This window comes from Miscanthus floridulus, chromosome 2 (genome assembly GCF_019320115.1).
Source record: "Miscanthus floridulus cultivar M001 chromosome 2, ASM1932011v1, whole genome shotgun sequence".
Taxonomy (NCBI): Eukaryota; Viridiplantae; Streptophyta; class Magnoliopsida; order Poales; family Poaceae; genus Miscanthus; species Miscanthus floridulus.
Window position 1 is genome coordinate 44,995,115 of NC_089581.1, and position 18,240 is coordinate 45,013,354.

At 46.5% G+C, this 18,240-nt stretch overlaps 1 non-coding gene across 1 annotated transcript; it reads right to left on the reverse strand.

Annotated features, from left to right (window-relative positions):
• Window positions 1-416: 416 nt before the first annotated feature.
• Window positions 417-489, reverse strand: TRNAR-ACG (transfer RNA arginine (anticodon ACG)). The gene has a single exon. It is a non-coding gene; the product is annotated as a tRNA-Arg (tRNA).
• Between the last annotated feature and the right edge of the window lie 17,751 nt (window positions 490-18,240).

Here is an 18,240-nt window from a genome sequence, read left to right on the forward strand (position 1 = left end):
AAACTATCCTATGTGAATACAGTTTTCATGTGTATGATCTACATCAATTAACAAGTATGGGAACTACTCCCTTCGTCTTGAGCCCTGTTCGCTTCGCTGGAAATGCAGGCTGGAAAGTACTGTGGGCTGATTTGTTGTGAGAGAAAAACAATGTACCATAGCTGATAAGTTCAAGCGAGCCTAATAAAAGACCATCTTGCCCCTCGCTAATTAGGAATTTAGGATGAGAGTAGTTCAGTTGTTACTTTTCTTAGTTACTAGCCGATTGTTTTGAGTGAAACTAAGTTTAAAAGAAACTGACTTGGAGGAATTCATCAACGGTCAGCACTGAGTGGATGATCTGTGAAATGAAATTTCAAATCAAAGGGAAAGAACATTTTGGAGGGAAGAAAACATAAAAAAAAATAAGCAGCAGACGACTCCGCTGGGGATCGAACCCAGAATCTCTGGTTCCGTAGACCAGCGCCTTATCCATTGGGCCACGGAGTCATTTGGTGTTGGTGTGACGTCGAGTTTGGTTTTATCAACATTTAACCGCGGCCTCCAAATACTTAAGTTTTGATTTAGTTATTACTATGACGATGAACCTGATTAGCATGGTCAAAATTAGAATGCAAATGGATATACGTAGGGCTTAGAATAAACTATAACTATCAAGCGTGTATTTGATTGTTTATGGATGCATTTCAAACTTTTCGTTTAACATGGAGTTGGAGGTAGTTTTTTAAGTCATATGGTTTTATATCGACTACAATGAAATGGACTCAAACGTGACTTACGATCCGTTTGATTGGAGAGTGAGGTAGAATAGACAGTTCAACAACTGATTTCAAGGACGGGATGGATCCATTCCCGTGTTTGTTTGGTTGGAAGGATGGAAGAAATCTACTTTCGTGTTTGGCTAGAGGAATGTGATAGATGACATAGCCGATCAGTTAACCCTGTATGAATAATGGCACTTGGTGCATAGACATCCATACGGGGTTAACTGATTATATTTTGGTGTTCGGCTGGAGGGACGGATGTGATGTTTGTTTGCTTTATTTGCCAATGATCTGTATAAAGTTTCATAAGTTTTTGAAGCAAAGCATGTGGGTATATATTGAGGGACGAGGTGACCATGGTTCTGCTTCAACGGCCACATTATTCCAAGAAGCACAAAAAAAAAAAAAGAAAAAAAAAAGAAAGGTCGCATTATTCCTGTACTCGGTAAACAGACAGAGCATGATTCTTTTGAGTGTAGCTACCACTCCTCTAGAGGACCCCATGTATTGATGGATAAGAATCGCATTGACGCATTGTTAAACCAATAGATTGGGGCAAGAGTGACTTAACTACGATGATGATTATTTATCGTCAAAATGTGTGTGTGCTTTCTACTCTTGATGTTGTTGTTGGCAACATATATATCTTCCTCCGGCGATCGATCACTGATGACGACCAAGAGATGAAAATTTCCCTAAAAAAACCAAGAGTTGAAATTAAAGAGAAGTGATGTATATATACGATTTGGCATGGATGAGAAGAATAGGAACCGGAGGCGTCGGGAAGGTTGGAACAGCAGAAAGCGAAACTCATCTTTTGTCTGGTTTGTGCATGCTCTTATCCGGTACCATCATGCAAACTTCGACGCCATCCTTGGCTGCCATTCGGAGCCCCTATACTCTCCGATTTCAGTTCCATTCCCCAATTTGTGTTCACGGCGGCAGCACCGGCAGTCCGGCACGGCACCGCGCTCAGGTGTGGTCGTCGATCGAGTTGGCAGCCACGTGAACCCTGTGAATCTCCGTTGGATGGTGCTGTTACCAAACTGGATGCAGAAGCTTATTTGTTTTTTTTTTTGACCGAAAAGATGCTTATTTGCTTTGGAGTTGTAGCTGTGGAAAAGTGCTTGCAAGCTGCAACTTTAGATATAGACTGCCCAATTTATTTAGTACATCATGGAAGAAAACACGATAAAAAATCCTTCCGTACTTGCGTCATAAAGATAAAATTATTTTGGTTCTGAACGTAGCTGGCTGCAGTTGATTCACGTCCGGGGTCCTGAGTTTCTATCTGCAGATGGAAGTTCGTGAGTTTCTACCTTCGTATGCATGCTTCCAAGGCATGGAGATGAAACAACCTACATACGACTACAGCTTTATCACACCATTTCCAAATACTCGATCAGTTCAACTAATTGACCTGTAAATGTAATTTCAAATCAGCCTCGGAGCTCTGGCCATATAGACAGGCGTACAAGATTCTTAATTGTGAGGTGGTCAGGTGGGGGAGTTAGGGGTAAGGACTGCTGGAGCCCCAAGGCGCGGAGGACGCCTGGCCGATGATCCACCGGAGGCCAAACGCCTCGACGGTGCGTCCATGGCTCCTTGGCCGGCCAGCGTCTAGGCGGACTGCCCTGGTTGCACACGGTGGCAGAGGGGATCTGCGTGGCGCCAGCGACCGGCAGGTGGGTGCTCCACTGCTCCGGCTGGCCCTGAGTTCGGTCCATCACGTGCCACGAAGGGGATTAGGTGCATAAGACAATTAATAAAGTACCCTTAATTACAATGTGTTAGTCTATTTAAGATAGTGGGGACTTGGGATTGATAGGCCTCCGTATTACCTGAGATGGCATTGTCGGCTGGCTGATCACTGGCGTAGAACCTTGAAGCATGGCTGCAGTTGGTGTTGCTGCGGAGGCTAGGATTGCGGAGGTTGTTGCTGGTACTGCATGCTGCATACTTAGCATCTTAGCATGTAGGACTGTCAAATGCTGCCTTATTTCTGCTGCTAGTCTTTCCGTTGAACTTGGGTAGTGTGATTGGCTTGTACGATGTTGGCCATGGCGACTGTTGTATGCCTTCAGATAGTGGGGACTTGGGATCGATAGGCCTCCGTATTACCTGAGATGGCATTGTCGGCTGGCTGATCACTGGCGTAGAACCTTGAAGCATGGCTGCAGTTGGTGTTGCTGCGGAGGCTAGGATTGCGGAGGTTGTTGCTGGTACTGCATGCTGCATACTTAGCATCTCAGCATGTAGGACTGCCAAATGCTGCCTTATTTCTGCTGCTTGTGCTGACGCTTGAATAGCTTGCTGATTAGCTGCGAATGCTGCTGCCATTCTGTCCCTCTCTTGTTGCGCTCTTTGCAACTGTGCTTGTAGCTGTTGCAGTTCTTGCTCGGGTGCTGTGGCTGAGTTTGGTTGGGCCTCCGGATCTTGAATCTCTTGGTCTTGGGGTTCCGGTGGTTGACCCTGGGCGTCTGCTCTGGTGTCATCCTCCGCTGGCGAGGTTGCGTAGGCGCTACGAATGTTGCGCCTAGGCCTTCCTCGCTGACCTATGGTCGCTGCTGCTCTGGTGGTGGTCTTTCTTTTCCCTGCCATCGTTGGTTTGCCTTGGCTCAACCACGGTGGGCGCCAATGTTGAAACTAGTGGTTTCAACCTGTGTGGCGGAGACCGAGGCCTTCGTCCGTCTGACGATCGGCCTCAGGCGGAGGCTCGGGATACGAACGACAGGGGGGATAGTGATGAGTAAGGGAATGATGCGGAAAACTATGGTTTCATTAATTCGTTCACCAACCAACCTCCATGGTTACAAGTGTCCCCTATTTATAGGACTCGACTACCACATAATAGAATTTATTACAATGCCCCTCAACTGCTACAGTACATTCCTGGAATATTCTGCCGCTAGCCGCTTGTTCGCGGGGCAGTCCTGCCACACCGTTTCCAAGTAATGGGCTTCCATGAGCAGTCGGCCCACTGTAGCTTGGTCTTCGGCCCAAAGGCCTGGGTCCCCGGCGCGGGCCTTCATCTCCCACGGCGCGCCGCTCCCTCGGTGGGTCTCCGCCGGACGGTCGGAGACGTTCTCTGCGGGTCTCCGCCCGGCCGCGCAGGGGCCATGGTTCTCGCCGCCGGCCTCCGTGTTCAGGGGCGCGCCGTCGCCTTGGAGAGTCCCCGCCGGTCCGGGCGGAGGCATCACCAGCAGGTCTCCGCCTGGCCGCTGGCCTCCGCCCTCAGGGGCGCGCCGTCACCTTGGAGGGCCCCCGCTGGTCCGGGCGGAGACATCAACCGTAGGTCTCCGCCCGGCCACGTAGGGGCCATGCTGGCGCGCTTGCGCGGACCGCGAGCGCCCGCACTTGAGTACCTGCGCACACTTAGGCAAGATCGTTTGTTTGATTAATTTAGAGATAAGGCTGCCTCCGCCCGTAATACCGGAGATGCCCGCCTGAGCGGTCGGCGAGATGCGTGCCTGGCCTTGGCGGAGTCCGCGATGACCCCTCGAGCGTGGTCGGGAAATTTCCTAGTCAGCGCCCGGTCTCCGCCCCAAGACGCTCGAAGACGCCTTGGCGACACCCCGCTGCCAGGGGCCTTCGCCACCCGCCAAAGCCATGTTACAACACTTGTTTAGTGCATCTAGTCATTCCTCATGTCTTATAGGCTCATTCATGAATATCAAATGAATTTGATGCTTGTATGGTACCACTATTGCTTCTATGCTTGACTTGATCTAGTGGTAGCATATTACATGTTTGTGGGCTTGTGAACCTAGTGTTTGATCTAGAAAATGAGCTATAAGTGTTTAACTCAACATGGTACAAGATAACACTTGAAATGAGGTGTGAAGAAGCTTGTCCTTGGATCAAACTGAGTTAAATGTCTTTGGCTAGTGTTCTAGATTGAACCAAATTTAGGAAAATAATCCTCACCCCATTGATTGACCTTGATAATCTTAACCTATCTAAAATTGAACCTTTGTGGTCATTGATGACAAAGGGGGAGAAGTAATGTACAAAGATAGTAAAAAGATGACAAAGGGGGATAACTTTGACATAGGGGGAGAAATAAGAAAGTAAGGGGATTAATTAAATTTGAGCACACAGGTAGGGGGAGCAAGCTCATAAACTTGTATGTTGCATTTGAATGTGCATTTCATATGTTTGCTTGCATGGCACAAGTTTTTAAATTAAAATCCCATGCTTATGTGGTGTATGATAGTTGTAGGTTTGAATGATGAAATGAAAAACTAGCATGCATAGATGGTAGTTAGATATGCCTTGCTTTGCTTTCACAAGTGGTACTAGAACCTTGCTTCTAATATTGATATCATGAGGTATCTAGTTCTTGTCTTTGTAAGTGGTATTTAACTAACAATGGTGCTAAGGATGGCATATTCGGTGCACTCCGATTGATATCACGCTTGAAAGGTCCATCTCTTATACCTTAGCATCATTTGGTAGACATTACTCTCCCATCCATTGTTGGCATTTCTTAGCGCAATCACCAAGTGTGGAGGTTTTAAGTCCATCCTCAGCAACGGCGCTAGAAATGCATGTTGGTATTTCTTAGCACCATCACTAAGATTGAGTTACCCTTAGCAACACCGCCAAGAAACACCAACTATGATAGTTCTTAACGATTATATAAAATATTCGCAAGCGCACGGATCTATCGTTGTAGCATTTCACCCGGAAGTATTCAGGGTATTGTTATTTATATTTTCTCAAAGGAGGGCAAGGTATAAGAGTCTAGCATGAGCATGAACAAGATTATATACTTGCATAGTGGACCATAGTGCATGATAGGGGTAAAAATGGTATATCAAGGATAGTGGACACACATATGAGCCAACCTCAAGGATAAAGAAGAAAACAAAGAATAAAAGAATGTTCCTACATGGAGCCAGCATGTTCTAATATAGCCATGTAAAGAACAGTTAATGATCATATAAGTTATATGACTAGAGCTAGAACTAAGTGTAAGATGGACGGGGAGATCCCCGGGCATTGGTCTGCCAGCAAGCCATAGAGACTTTACGAACTCCTACACAGTACCCGAACGTGGGGGATTACAAAGGACGGACATGGCTGTCACCACCTGTCGCCTACCCCTCAACCGTGGGGCACCATCATATCCGAAGGTTCCCATGTACCCGAGCACCACGCCTGTGTACAAGGAAACTGCCCATATCCCCTGGGACTCCTACCCTATGGATCGACAAGCAAGAATATGGGCAAACCCAAAGGAACGATGAACCGTCACCTCAACCTTACCTCTACTTCTACTCACACAATTCATATGAATAATTAAGCATAAAGTTGAACATGTTAAGATCATAACACACAAACTATATGCTAGTTCATATATCATGATTATAACAACACAACTATATTGTAGTTCGAATGCATTACTTTATTGAAGATATGAGAACAAGACTATGGAAGAACTCTTCATATTCATACCAAAGTTGCTCTTCTTCCAAGGATCCAAGCCCTCCTTAATAGCTTTGCTAGCTCCAAACACTACTACTAAGGACTAGAAGATTACAAGAGTAGGGTAGTGAGGTGTGTAGCTCCAAATGTTGTGTCTTGTATGGTGAGCACCTCCTCTACTTATACTAGTGGCTTGGTTGGTTTGGTGCTATAAAATAAGGAAACCACGAGGAACCGTCATTGCATGGCGGCATGCAACCACCAGAGAAGCGTGGGCTCGAGAGGCAGTGGCGGTGGTGCGGCCGCACCTAGGGTGCACCCACACCCTGGTGGGCCTACCTCACGACTGCCTTCGCATGGTCGGTTCCTAGGTGGGTCCCGACCATTGCCATGTCGGTGCTCAGCCCAAATTTTGCGTTGGAGTGGGCCTTTGCTTGGTACTGTCTTGTAGAATCTACATTACACTTTGCTTGATTGCGCATTTCACTTTGTTTTCCACTTGTATTCAAATATGAGTCCTGTAAACATGATTTCTCCAATACAAGTGGAACTCAGTCAATAGTAAAGGTATATGTGTCAAAAGATTGTTTATTTCTCTTATTTTAGACATTAATTGGCAGTCAGATTTGATCGTTAGTGACAGCCAACAAATCCCCCAAGCTTAACCTTTGCTCATCCCGAGCAAATAGCGAAGTACTTGGTTGTTGACCAGGAGTTGCTACTATGCAAAATATATTTCATAAGTACCATGTCTATAACAAAGTATTCTTCCGCAATTCAAATAAGTTGGCATTTTTATCCACCCTTTTACCTTGATCCCTATGGTGCGTATAGCTTTTCTAAGTTCTTGGGCGGTTACAAGATAGAACGGTTATAACAGAATCACCAATCATTCATTCCTTGATCAACCATCTATCTAAAGGTTTTATAAGTTTTGCAAAATAAAATGTAAGTTCCTCAAATGATTCTCTCGATCGCTCAATGTGTATGAAACCTCACCAAATGCATTTGAAATTTTGCCTTCTTTTTTCATATCCTACCAGTAATGGCTTTTGAGTGGAGTTTTGGGTTGGTACGAAAAGTGGGGCATACTTGCATCACATATTTTGCTAAATCAAAAATCAGACCTCAAGGAGATGCAAGTTATACACTTTGATCAAGACGTGCAAGTGTGTAGAATTCATTATGGATTTTGCTTGTTACTCTTGGTGGTTGCCGCCACCTAGATGGCTTGGTGCAGCGAGGATCGTCGAGCGGAGGAAGGTGCTTGTCTCCGGCTCCGATCGTGGTAATTGTGAGGGGTTCTTGACCTTTTCCCGACAAAGAGTTAAAAGGTACTCTAGTGGATTGCTCATGGTTTGTGTGATCCTCATCTTGTGTTGGTTGTGCAGCACCCAATTGTGGGTTAGGCATGTGATGCCTATAACCGTGTGAACATCTAAGTGAGTGAATCACCACAACAGGGACTAGCTTGTCGGCAAGCAAGTGAACCTCAGTGAAAAATCATTGTGTCATCTTGTCCTGAGGATCTCTTGGTATTTATTGTGATTGATTGACTTTATCTTGTGATTGGCTCATTCCTCGACACGGCGGTATAAACATCACATCCCCTCTCTAGTATTTACATTCCTAGTGTTGCTACACTCTTTAGTGTAATTAGTTTTGAGAGTTAGCTTGTGTCGTGTCTAGTGGTTAGTGAGGCTCTTTAGTTAGTCTTTGAGAGCTCTTAACTTAGCATAGTGACATAGCATTGTGTGCTTAGTGACTATAGTGACTAGAATTATGGTAGGTGACTTGTATTTTTAGTAGGCTAGCGCAACATTCGCTTCACCTCATATTTGTCTAACCACATTGCTCTAGCCATTAGGACCTTTCAGCGGTAGCATAGCTCACGACACCACAATGTGCCATGAGCTCATATGCAACAAAGGACCGCGCGAGGTCAAATCCTCATAGCATGATCCAAGCAGGGCCTTATTCCCCCTCGAAAGCAAGGAAAGGAAGGTGTCCGCTCAACTCAAAGAAAAAGCAAAGAAAGGATCGATGCCGCCACACCTATCCTACAGACATGTAGGTCGCGAAAATAGGGTTACACTGGGAAAGCCCCATCGGATGATCCTCGAGTAGGGCCACGCGGCTATGATATTCGAACGACCAGACCAACGGCGGTCACATCAAGACAGCGGCACACAGGAAAATCATGGAACACAGGCCAAAAGGAACTGGCTTGTACCTAATATTGGTAAATACCCCAAGAACACCTCAGTGCTCTTAGCCACTATCACAGAGGATTTCCTCCACATCCACGGCAGCGACAACAACGTCAGTGGCGGCGGCAAAATCATTGACCAGCTAAGCCCACTCTTCTAGCCGGACATGCTCCAAGAACCCAGGCACCACCTAACGGAGGTTCACCCTAGTCTGTAGCTACATGGCAGCAAGGGCGACGCCGGTTCCTTATCATATCCCTGCCACCACCGCCTGTTCACGATCCTTCGCTATGATGAACCCTCAGAGGCAAGCCACCATCTCCTCGTGGTGAGAAACCACCAGCTGCTCCTCCAATGCTGGCGACAAGACAAGATGAAGACCAGAGGCTACAGACATCCATCCGAACATCAAGACAAAGGAAACCCTTACCTCTGATGTAGGCCTAAGCGACGACGGTCATCGCCTGTGCGATGGCAAACTCACCCCCTGAGGCGGTGAGAGCGACCTTAGTGGTGTCAAGGTCAAGCTCCAGCCACCTTGCCTCATGGGCAGCCACGAAAGACCACCAGTGAGTTTCAACCGCCTCGCGGATGAGGCATCGAAACTCTTGACGGTCGTCTGGACATGACAAAGACGAGCTTGACCCTACCCCCTTGTGGGGTCCTAGCTAGAGCAATGCCAGCAGCACCACCTGTGGTGGCATGGGAGACAATCCTGAAGAGTGCTCACTATCAACTTAGGTCAGCATCGAACTCAAAACATTGCTTAAACACTTTCCCCTGTTCGCGCAATAACCACAGAGATGCGGCGGCGGACCACCAGCCTTCGGCGACCCCTCCCGTAGATGCTTATCATGATCCATCGACTCAGAGAGGAAGGGAGGCTGCGAGCACCCGAAAGCAAGAAGGAAGAAGCAACAGGGCAAACACCAAAGAGCAGATGATTCCCTCCGCCGAACTAGTTCTCCCAAGTTATAGCTGTAGTAACCAGCCACAGTGGATACCTCAAACGCACGCGTATTCACCTTCATTTACTGACCATCTTGGAAACCACGCAGAGCAGGTGAAGCGATCGGAGGAAAGGCGAAGCGGCGGTTACCCACGCAGCGGCACAAACCAAGTAAGCTTTGCACGTCCTCACATTTTTCCACATTACATCGATTTGCGCGCCCATGCTTCGCGGCGCGTGACCTTTCACGAGTGGGTGCCACTATGTGATGACATGACCGGGGAGGCAAACAACCCCTCAGGATCGTGCGTAGAGCGACCCACTGCAACCGTGTCGTGCGTAGGAAAACTTCTCTTGGGTCAGCCCATAGAAGGGCTCAAGGCCATAAAAGGGATAGGGTTAGGGAGGAGATGTGTTCGAGTCATCTGCTTCGAAGTCTCCTTGGTTAATCCCCTCTAGGGAGGGGCATCTTGCCCTCAAGCCGCTGCGGAGGCGGTTGAAGACCAACGGGATTGATGGCCAATGATTTTTGGGACATCTCTCGATGAGGCACAGCCGAACTCCACGTCAATTTGGGAGGATATCGAGTCCAACTCAGATTACCTATCGACCCCGATGAGGCGCACCGCTCTGACCGCGTGGTTACGGTGGACATGCCTCTCCCCACATGGGGTGAAACCAACCCCGCATATAACAAGGCAACACGACCTCTCGAGGTCGGCAAGGGCGCCAGGGAAGAGTGGAGTCGGGTCCCCGTGACCCCATAAAAAGTCAGGGCCAGGCCTCGACCGACTTCTTGTGCCCTAGGCCCCGGATCTAAGGCTAGCTTAGGAGACTCATAAACCGTCAGAGGCCCACAACCTCTCCGGGAGAGATCGATAAAGCAAGTGGCCAAGGTGATGCGCAGTGCGGAGCCCAAAGCATGATCACGGCTCGGTCATGTGGCATAAACAAAAGGTCCAAGACCCATGAGTCGACGCGCGACTGCAAAAAGCCTCGCGACTATGCAAAAAGAGGTCAAGGAGACGATTCCTCGCATCAAACAATCTTTTTGGCAACCCTAGACAAAGGTACGACCCAAACCGCAAGAATTAGGGGCTCGCTGCAAGGGAAGCCTCAAACCCAGGGGAAAACCTCTCCCCTCTTAGCACCCTCCAATACAAGAGCGGGCACACTGCCCTCAGGGTGCTAAGGCCAAGTGTCACCACGATGGTGACACTACGAAGACGTCCAGAGGAGAATGCCACGAGCGCAAGGGGCAACGAGGAAACCTCTCGCTAACCTTCTCGTCGCACCATAGCCCTTAGACCAAAGCAAACAGGAGAGGGCAGGGTCGCCAAGCCCAGATACCACCACCATCACGCCCCAAAAAATAGGAGGGAAGTAACAAGGCACCCACAGTTTCCCCGAGAAGCTGATCGTGGCCACTGGGACCAGTGTTTCAGTGAACCCAAACCTAGAGGGTCTAGAGGCTGCCGAAACCACTAGGCCCAAAAAGTGGTCTGGGCGCCTACCTTACCCCCTCCTGCTCGCAAGCTCCCTTCTAGCACCAGCTGTTGGAAAGGGTAACCATCTCTCTCTCCCATTTCCTCGCCCTCTCAGCAGGAAGAGAGGGGAGCGATTTACAGTCACAACCATGAGTGATTCAAACTGAAGACATGCCTCTATTTATAGGCCTAAAGGCGGACCGAATAGCCTAGAATCCCCACGCCATGTGGTGCACCATGGGGAGCCATAGCCAAAGACAGATGCCCGCGTGAGGCCAAGGGAATCGAGACCCACCAAAAGGCAGGGCTAGTACAGCGTTGACAAGACCACTCGGCCCCTGCCTGGGTCATGAACCCTGATGCATAGCACACTGACAAGGCAAGGCTCAACAGTCATGTACCACATCGTTAGGGCATCCTAACAGGGCAAAAGCAGAACGGCCACCTACCGTATTGTCTGCACCTACCCACAAGGGATCGAGCGACGAAGCTCAGATAAGCCACGACTACAAACCCGTGCTCAACGCACACGTATCTTAGCGCTTTCACGATCACTTCATGATCATAAAAATGCTCGGGGGCTACTGTCGGGGTTATATCCCTGGGGTGTCTCAAGGCACCGATTAGTTAGCAGGCCACGCGGCCCGTAATACACCAGCTAGCGAAAGCCCAAACGATCGAGGCCTAGCTAAGCCAAGCAAGCCAGGCTGGACGATAAGGCCAGGGTCAGCCACGACCTCCCTCCCGCCTTAGCCGCACGACCCTAGAAAGGCACCCGACCTCTCCCCTGTCACGACCCCTGGAAGGAACAGGGAGAGGTCCAGCGCCGGCAAGCATGCCTCCTCTGACAAGAACAAACACGCCGCACTGACCCCACACCTCGGTCCGGTCAGATGCCATCCCTGTGCCGCGCCGCACAAACAAGACAATGCCACCCAAAGCAGTGACGACAGGTACGATGACCATTGGCCAGATACGACCCGACGAGACAAGAGTACGATCCTGCCTACTACAGGATGGGATCCATGGCGAGAGCCTTAACTTAGAGGCCATCTAAGCTAGCGGGAACTACGACCCCAACGATAGGGATCGTGGCCTCCGCTCCTCAAGACAACAAGGCGATCAACGACCCAGGGACGGTCACCAACTCCTGTACGACGCCCCAGTAAACCAAGAGACGATGACAAAGGCCATGGCGGACACCACGTCGCATAGGACGGCTGGCGAACTATCATCGTGCCTACAGTGCCGCCTCGGCCGGCACAGTAGCACCACGCCATGCCATGCCGTGACGTGGCCACAAGACCATGATGACAGCCACGCCCAGACGTGCTCCACAAGACGGCGTAGCTTGCAAGCCAAGTTAGCTAGGCCCTCTCTCAGGCTCATGACCCCTTGGTCAGGAGAACCTATTGCATTGTATGCGTCCTGGCCCTGACTCTATATAAGGGCAGTCAGGGAACCCATCTGGGGGATCCATCCTCTACCATTTCATTCATTCCCCATAGTAGTAGGGCTCCTGTAGCTTCTCTTTGGGCAGCCCACCGCCTAGCTTAGGTTATTCTACCTCTTCCACCATTCTTGCACCCCCAATTGTAAGAACTTCAGAGCATTCAGGCGAGGAACACGCACTGGATCATCTCTGGGACTGGACGTAGGGCTCCGGCCTGAACCAATATAAAATCTCATGTCTTTTGGATGCTACCATCGTCTTCCTAGAGCTGCGGCGATCGTATAAATTTACTAGTCCGGTTTACGAAATACCGACAACGGTAGACTGAAGTAAATATTATTTATGCATGGAAATATAATTGCCTTTGATTTATATTTGGGTTCATTTCAGTTTTTGAAAATAAAAATAATTCAGCGGTGAGAAATATATGGCGGAAATTTTTAAAATTTTTAAAAATAATTCACTAGCGGTTATGGTACTAAACCTCCATTGCAAAATAATTTAAAGAGGCGGCTCTTTTATGTAATCCGACTATGTAAAAAAAACTTACACCGGCAATTCACGTAAACCAACCGCTCTGTAAACGATTTAACACCGGCGGTTTGCTTAGGTGAACCACTAGTGTAAATTTGTTTTACACTGGCAGTTGGCTTAAGCAAACCGCTAGTGTAAACGGATTAACACTAGCGCATCTGAAGAAGACACCTGTAATGTTCGCGATTTTTACTGCCCTTTCACACTGGCAGTGGCGCTAAACACTCTAGTACAAATAGGTCTGGAACCGTCGGTACTGAACTTGGCTGTACTAGTGTAATAAAAGCAATCGTATTGTATGATACAGCAAGGCACTATCTTATTCATTAATGTTTTTGTGATCTCATGGTACCGCGATTGTAATGCGCCTCAATAATAAGTTGCTCACTTACATGTGCCACCAACACTACGCCGGGCGCTAGCTGGTGTCTCAGCAACATATATATATTCCCCAAGCGATCACTGATGACGACCAAGCTAAGAGATGAAATCAAAGAGAAGTGATGTATGTATATAACAGCCCTAGAAGGGATCGGGATTCGGGAATAGGAACCGGAGGCATCGGGAAAGTGGGAACAGCAGAAAGCGAAACTCATCTTTTGTCCGGCTTGCATGCTCTTGTCCGGTACCATCATGCAGAGTACGTCAAGTCAGCACTGAGAAGGAGCATCTGGAACTCGCACTCTGTCAATCCAAGCTGCGGAACATTCTGCTGGTCGCCTAGGATGACGGGGAATCTTCTCCAACGCGCTGTGTCCTTCGATGGAGCGCGTCGAGAGCCAAGGCGCTGACTGAAGCGTCACGCCGACTCGCGAGCATGCAAGCCAGCAACATCGCATTGGCCACTCAGGAAGATGTGTACGACAACGGTGTGGCGCATTCGGAGGGCAGGAATAAGACGAGGCTGAGGAATTAGCATGCATTGGCCACTCAGAACCTTCGTAGTCTGTGCGGGTGGCATTATTACCTTCTGCAAGTTTATGATGTATGAGTCATTATTTAATTTGATGGCGTCTTAATTTGCTGCTTGATGCATATACTTTGGGTATGAACCAAGGTTTTAAATAGCCGGCTAAGCCATTTAGCTTTTTATGTCCGAAAACAGGCTATAGCCGGATATAGCGGGCTATAGCGGCAGCTAAAGGCTAACTTGTACATGGAAAAACTTAGCTAAATCCTTTTCAAACAGCTATAGCCGGAGATAGCGGAGGCTATAGCCGGAGATTTAAAACCTTGGTATGAACCGACCCATTATATTGATCTTTCTGGACCATCCATCTAAGAATAGAATTTGTCAATGCAAGCGTCTGTAACTTGTGCAGCTAACGAAATGGAGATTGGCAATGCTACTGTCAATTTGTTACTAATCTTCGTCTGAACATTGCAGACAAAAAAGTTGACGTACCACCAGCATCTGGTGCGAAATATTTCAGCATTCAACACTCTTTAGTTGTCTGTGTGTATGATACAAGCTAAGCAACATTCATATATATACATACAAAACATTGCACCATATATAGCTTTTTGGAAGGATAAGACAGTACTCGCTCTTAGGTCTTAATCAGGCCATCTATATTAGCTCTTTGCAGCTGACAGAAAAAAATTAGCTTGAGGGGTCGCTATACGGGGGAGATCAAAGGGGATGAGTAGAGAACAATTGTTTGAATTGAATTTGGTGTCAATAATAAGATATAACAGGCCATTTTCCATTTCTTACTTAGCAACAGGACATGGTGCTGATTAAGCCTCGGCAGAGATACATCATTAATCTGAACAAGTAATAAAACAGGGGGTGTGATCTAGGAACACCTTCTATATATTATAAATCCATCTCCTAGATCAATCTTGTCTTTGCTTACTCTCCTTGATCAATTTGTGGTACTGGTCAACATTTTTGCAAAACACATTATCGAGCATGCACACATGCACCCTACTCTATCCCTGTGAAGTGTGAACTATGCAGACAATATAGAGTCATGACAGTCAGCAGGTGTGTCATTAATTGTCCTGTGAATATCTCTTAGGAACTATATATGTTACTGCACTCTCTTAGGAATATCTTAGGAACTTTGCAAGAACTATTCTAAAAAGAAAAAAATGTGAATGAGTTTGCAATTTCAATTCGATTTCCCACTTTTAAAAACCCTTCATTAAAAGATAATCACAACTGTGAAAATATACTTCATGACTATTTATATTGACTAAAAATACAAGGAGCTGTAGTGGAGTGTGTAAAACTCAAACCAAGGTGTGGACAAATTTCACTACAAGGAATATTATCAACCGAGTGTGATAAAAGAAATCGCATTGTATGATAGAGCAAGACACTATCTTATTCATTAATGTTTTTGTGATTCATGGTACAACGATTGTAATGCACCTCAATAAGTTTCAATAAGTTGCTCACTTACATCTGCCGCCAACACCACTGGGCGTTGGTGTCTTAGCAACATATATATATTCCTCCAGCGATCACTGGTGACGACCAGGCCAAGGGATGAAATTAAAGAGAAGTGATGTATGCACATGATGTGGCATGTATGACAGTATGATCAACAGCCCTCGAAGGAATCAGTCGGGAATACTAGGAACTGGAGGCAGCGGGAAGGTGGGGACAGCACAAAGCGAAACTCATCTGCTATCAGCATGCAAAGCACGTTGAGTGGGCTCTCAGAAGGAGCATCTGCATCTCGGAACGTTCTAGTTGCCTACGACGAGGACTAGGAATCTTCTCCAACGCGCGCAGGTGCGGTAACCTTTGGTGGAGCGCGTCGAGCAAAGGCGCCGATTGACAGAAGCGTCGCAAGGAAGACGATGCCGTCGTCCTCATGCATGGTTATGGGTGGCATCGCACCTTGGTCCTTGTTATGGTGGTAGTAATTGCTTTTCTTACTCTCATAGCTTTGCAAATGCAGCACTAATGACACAATAAAGAACTAAGGGATGGATATTATCCTGAATTAGATGATGATACATTGGGCATTGGCTTGTATCTTTATTACAAAATACAATTAACTACATTTGTTGGTTGAAAAGTCTATGTTTTAGTTATTTTAGATTGACAAGGATTTTCTGTTTGAATAAAGTAAATATCTATCTAAAAGCTATTATAAACCAGCAGAACTATTATAAAAAGAAACAAAATAATTTGTGTACAATATGCAATTCCAGTATCGATCGGTTTCCTCTTAGAACTCTTCATATTTAAAGATAGCAACAACTGTTAAATGAGGCTTCATATTCATATTCGCCGAAATGCAAGCACCCATGGTACACGAGAGAGACAAACCCGAATGGACAAGCTGCAGCATAAGGAGCCTTAACCACATCATTTGATTGTGATAAAAGAACTGTACTATATCGCAAAGTCGTAAGACACTATCTTCGTATTCATTTATTTATGGTACAGAAAATGATGCTGCAGAATGTATGCGCCTTAATGAGCAAGCTTCAGTAAGTGGCTCACTTGCATGTTCCACCAACTCCGGTGGTGTTCAGCAACATGTATACATATATTCCTCCAGTGATCACTGGCTACCAAGAGAGCAAGAGGTGAAACAACAGCGACGTCCATGCATGATGTGGCGCTTGAGCAGTCGTGGGGAATAGGAATCGGAGGCGCAGGAAGGCTGGAACAATTGATACCTCTTGCTGCTGCACGGGGACGAGCAGTACACCGAGCCGGTCGGCAATGAGATCGCCTTTTGAATTGATCATGGTCAATTGCAGATGACATTCCCTAGAATTGATAAGCTATTTTAGCATCATGTATTGACCAGGCACTTTAACAACATATATCTCCACCAGAAAGGTGTGCTTGGCAATTTACGATTATGGTAGTACTTCTCTTATAATAGGACTACCCATGGTACAGTGCTCCTTGTGAAGGACTTATGCAGTCTTTAATTTGTAGGAGCAAGGCTTCCCTGGTAATCGGCTAGTGCAACCAACGTACAAAATGTGCTCAGCTCTATGTGAAATAAGTTAGTGAGTGTCGACAATAATGTAATCCTAAACCCCAGAACTTGTTGAGGTACTAAGTAATACCTAAGTCCTGGAGAATTATTGCTTGCTACTAGTATCCAATAACACCAATCACCATATATAATCCCTTAACAGCTTGCTTAGCTTGGCCAGCCGACAATGAACCTGATGGCTCCGGCTTCCGAGGCATATAACCACCGCCACTGTGTATCTTGCACTGCTCCTCACTGCCTGCTCGGTAGAGTCATCCAGTCATCCGTTTTCAGGAAAACGAATCAAAGCTCTGGGTCTTGATGCCCGAGCAAAAAGGAGTGTCAGATCTGATGCATATTGTATCATTTCACTTGATCATATCTTTGCTACTCTTACTCGACTTTTTCCTTCATCTAGGTAGTTTGACAACTGGCTGCAAAGCTATTCATCCTGTTTCCTTCTATTTTCATCGTTGTTGTTGTGGTAGTTTGATTGTATCTTGTGCTATAAACAATACCACAAAATGGAGGGAGGAACATAAAAGCTAGGTTGGACCATCGCTGATCTATTCGTCTTGGCATTGCACACAAAAGATGAATGTGCTACAAGCATCTGGTGCAAAATATTTCAGCACTCTTTCAGCGTGTTCGGCTGGTCAGCTTCGGCTGGCTGGCTGGCCTTTTTTTTCAGCCGGAGCAGTATTTTTCTCTCACCAAATTTCAGCATGAACAGTGTTTTTCAGCTGCTACAATTGCAATTTAATGCCAGCCGAACACTCTCTTTATTTAGTCATCTATGTATGATACAAATTAAGCAAGATTCATATATATAAATAATAGTTACCATTTGGAAGGGTAATAAGTAGAGGTTAGTTGAAGTTCATGCCATATCAGCTTGTGGCATTACTGGCCTACTAAGCATGACTCAACAGACGGTAATTGCTTTTCTTTACTCCATGTATCACTAGTGCAAGTAATGACAGATTGAAGTTTTTTACAATTAACTAAATTTTGTTGATTAAGTTTTGGTTACTTTAAGTTAACAAGGATTTCCTGCTAGGATAAAGTAATGATTTATCTGAAAGCTATTAGAAGGAAGAAATATTCCAAATAGGCAAAAAATAATCTGCCGATAATATGCAATTTCAATCTCCCACTCTTAGAACCCTTCAGTTTTAACGATAGCAACAACTTTAGAATGGCGCTTCACATTCATATTAGCCAAAATACAAGCACCCACAGTGAGAGAGAGACTCGAATCCGAATGGACAAGCTTCACTGCAAGGAATCTCAACGATCGTAGGCGCTTTTATCTTGTTTTTTTGTAATACATGGTGTACTGTTTTTTTAGGGTTATTTTTAGGTGCTTGTACTGGTTGTTGCAATCGATAGAAGCTATAAGAGTGATCCAGAAGGAAAAGTTGCAAAGTTTCAACGAACAATTGGAGGCAAGTGTA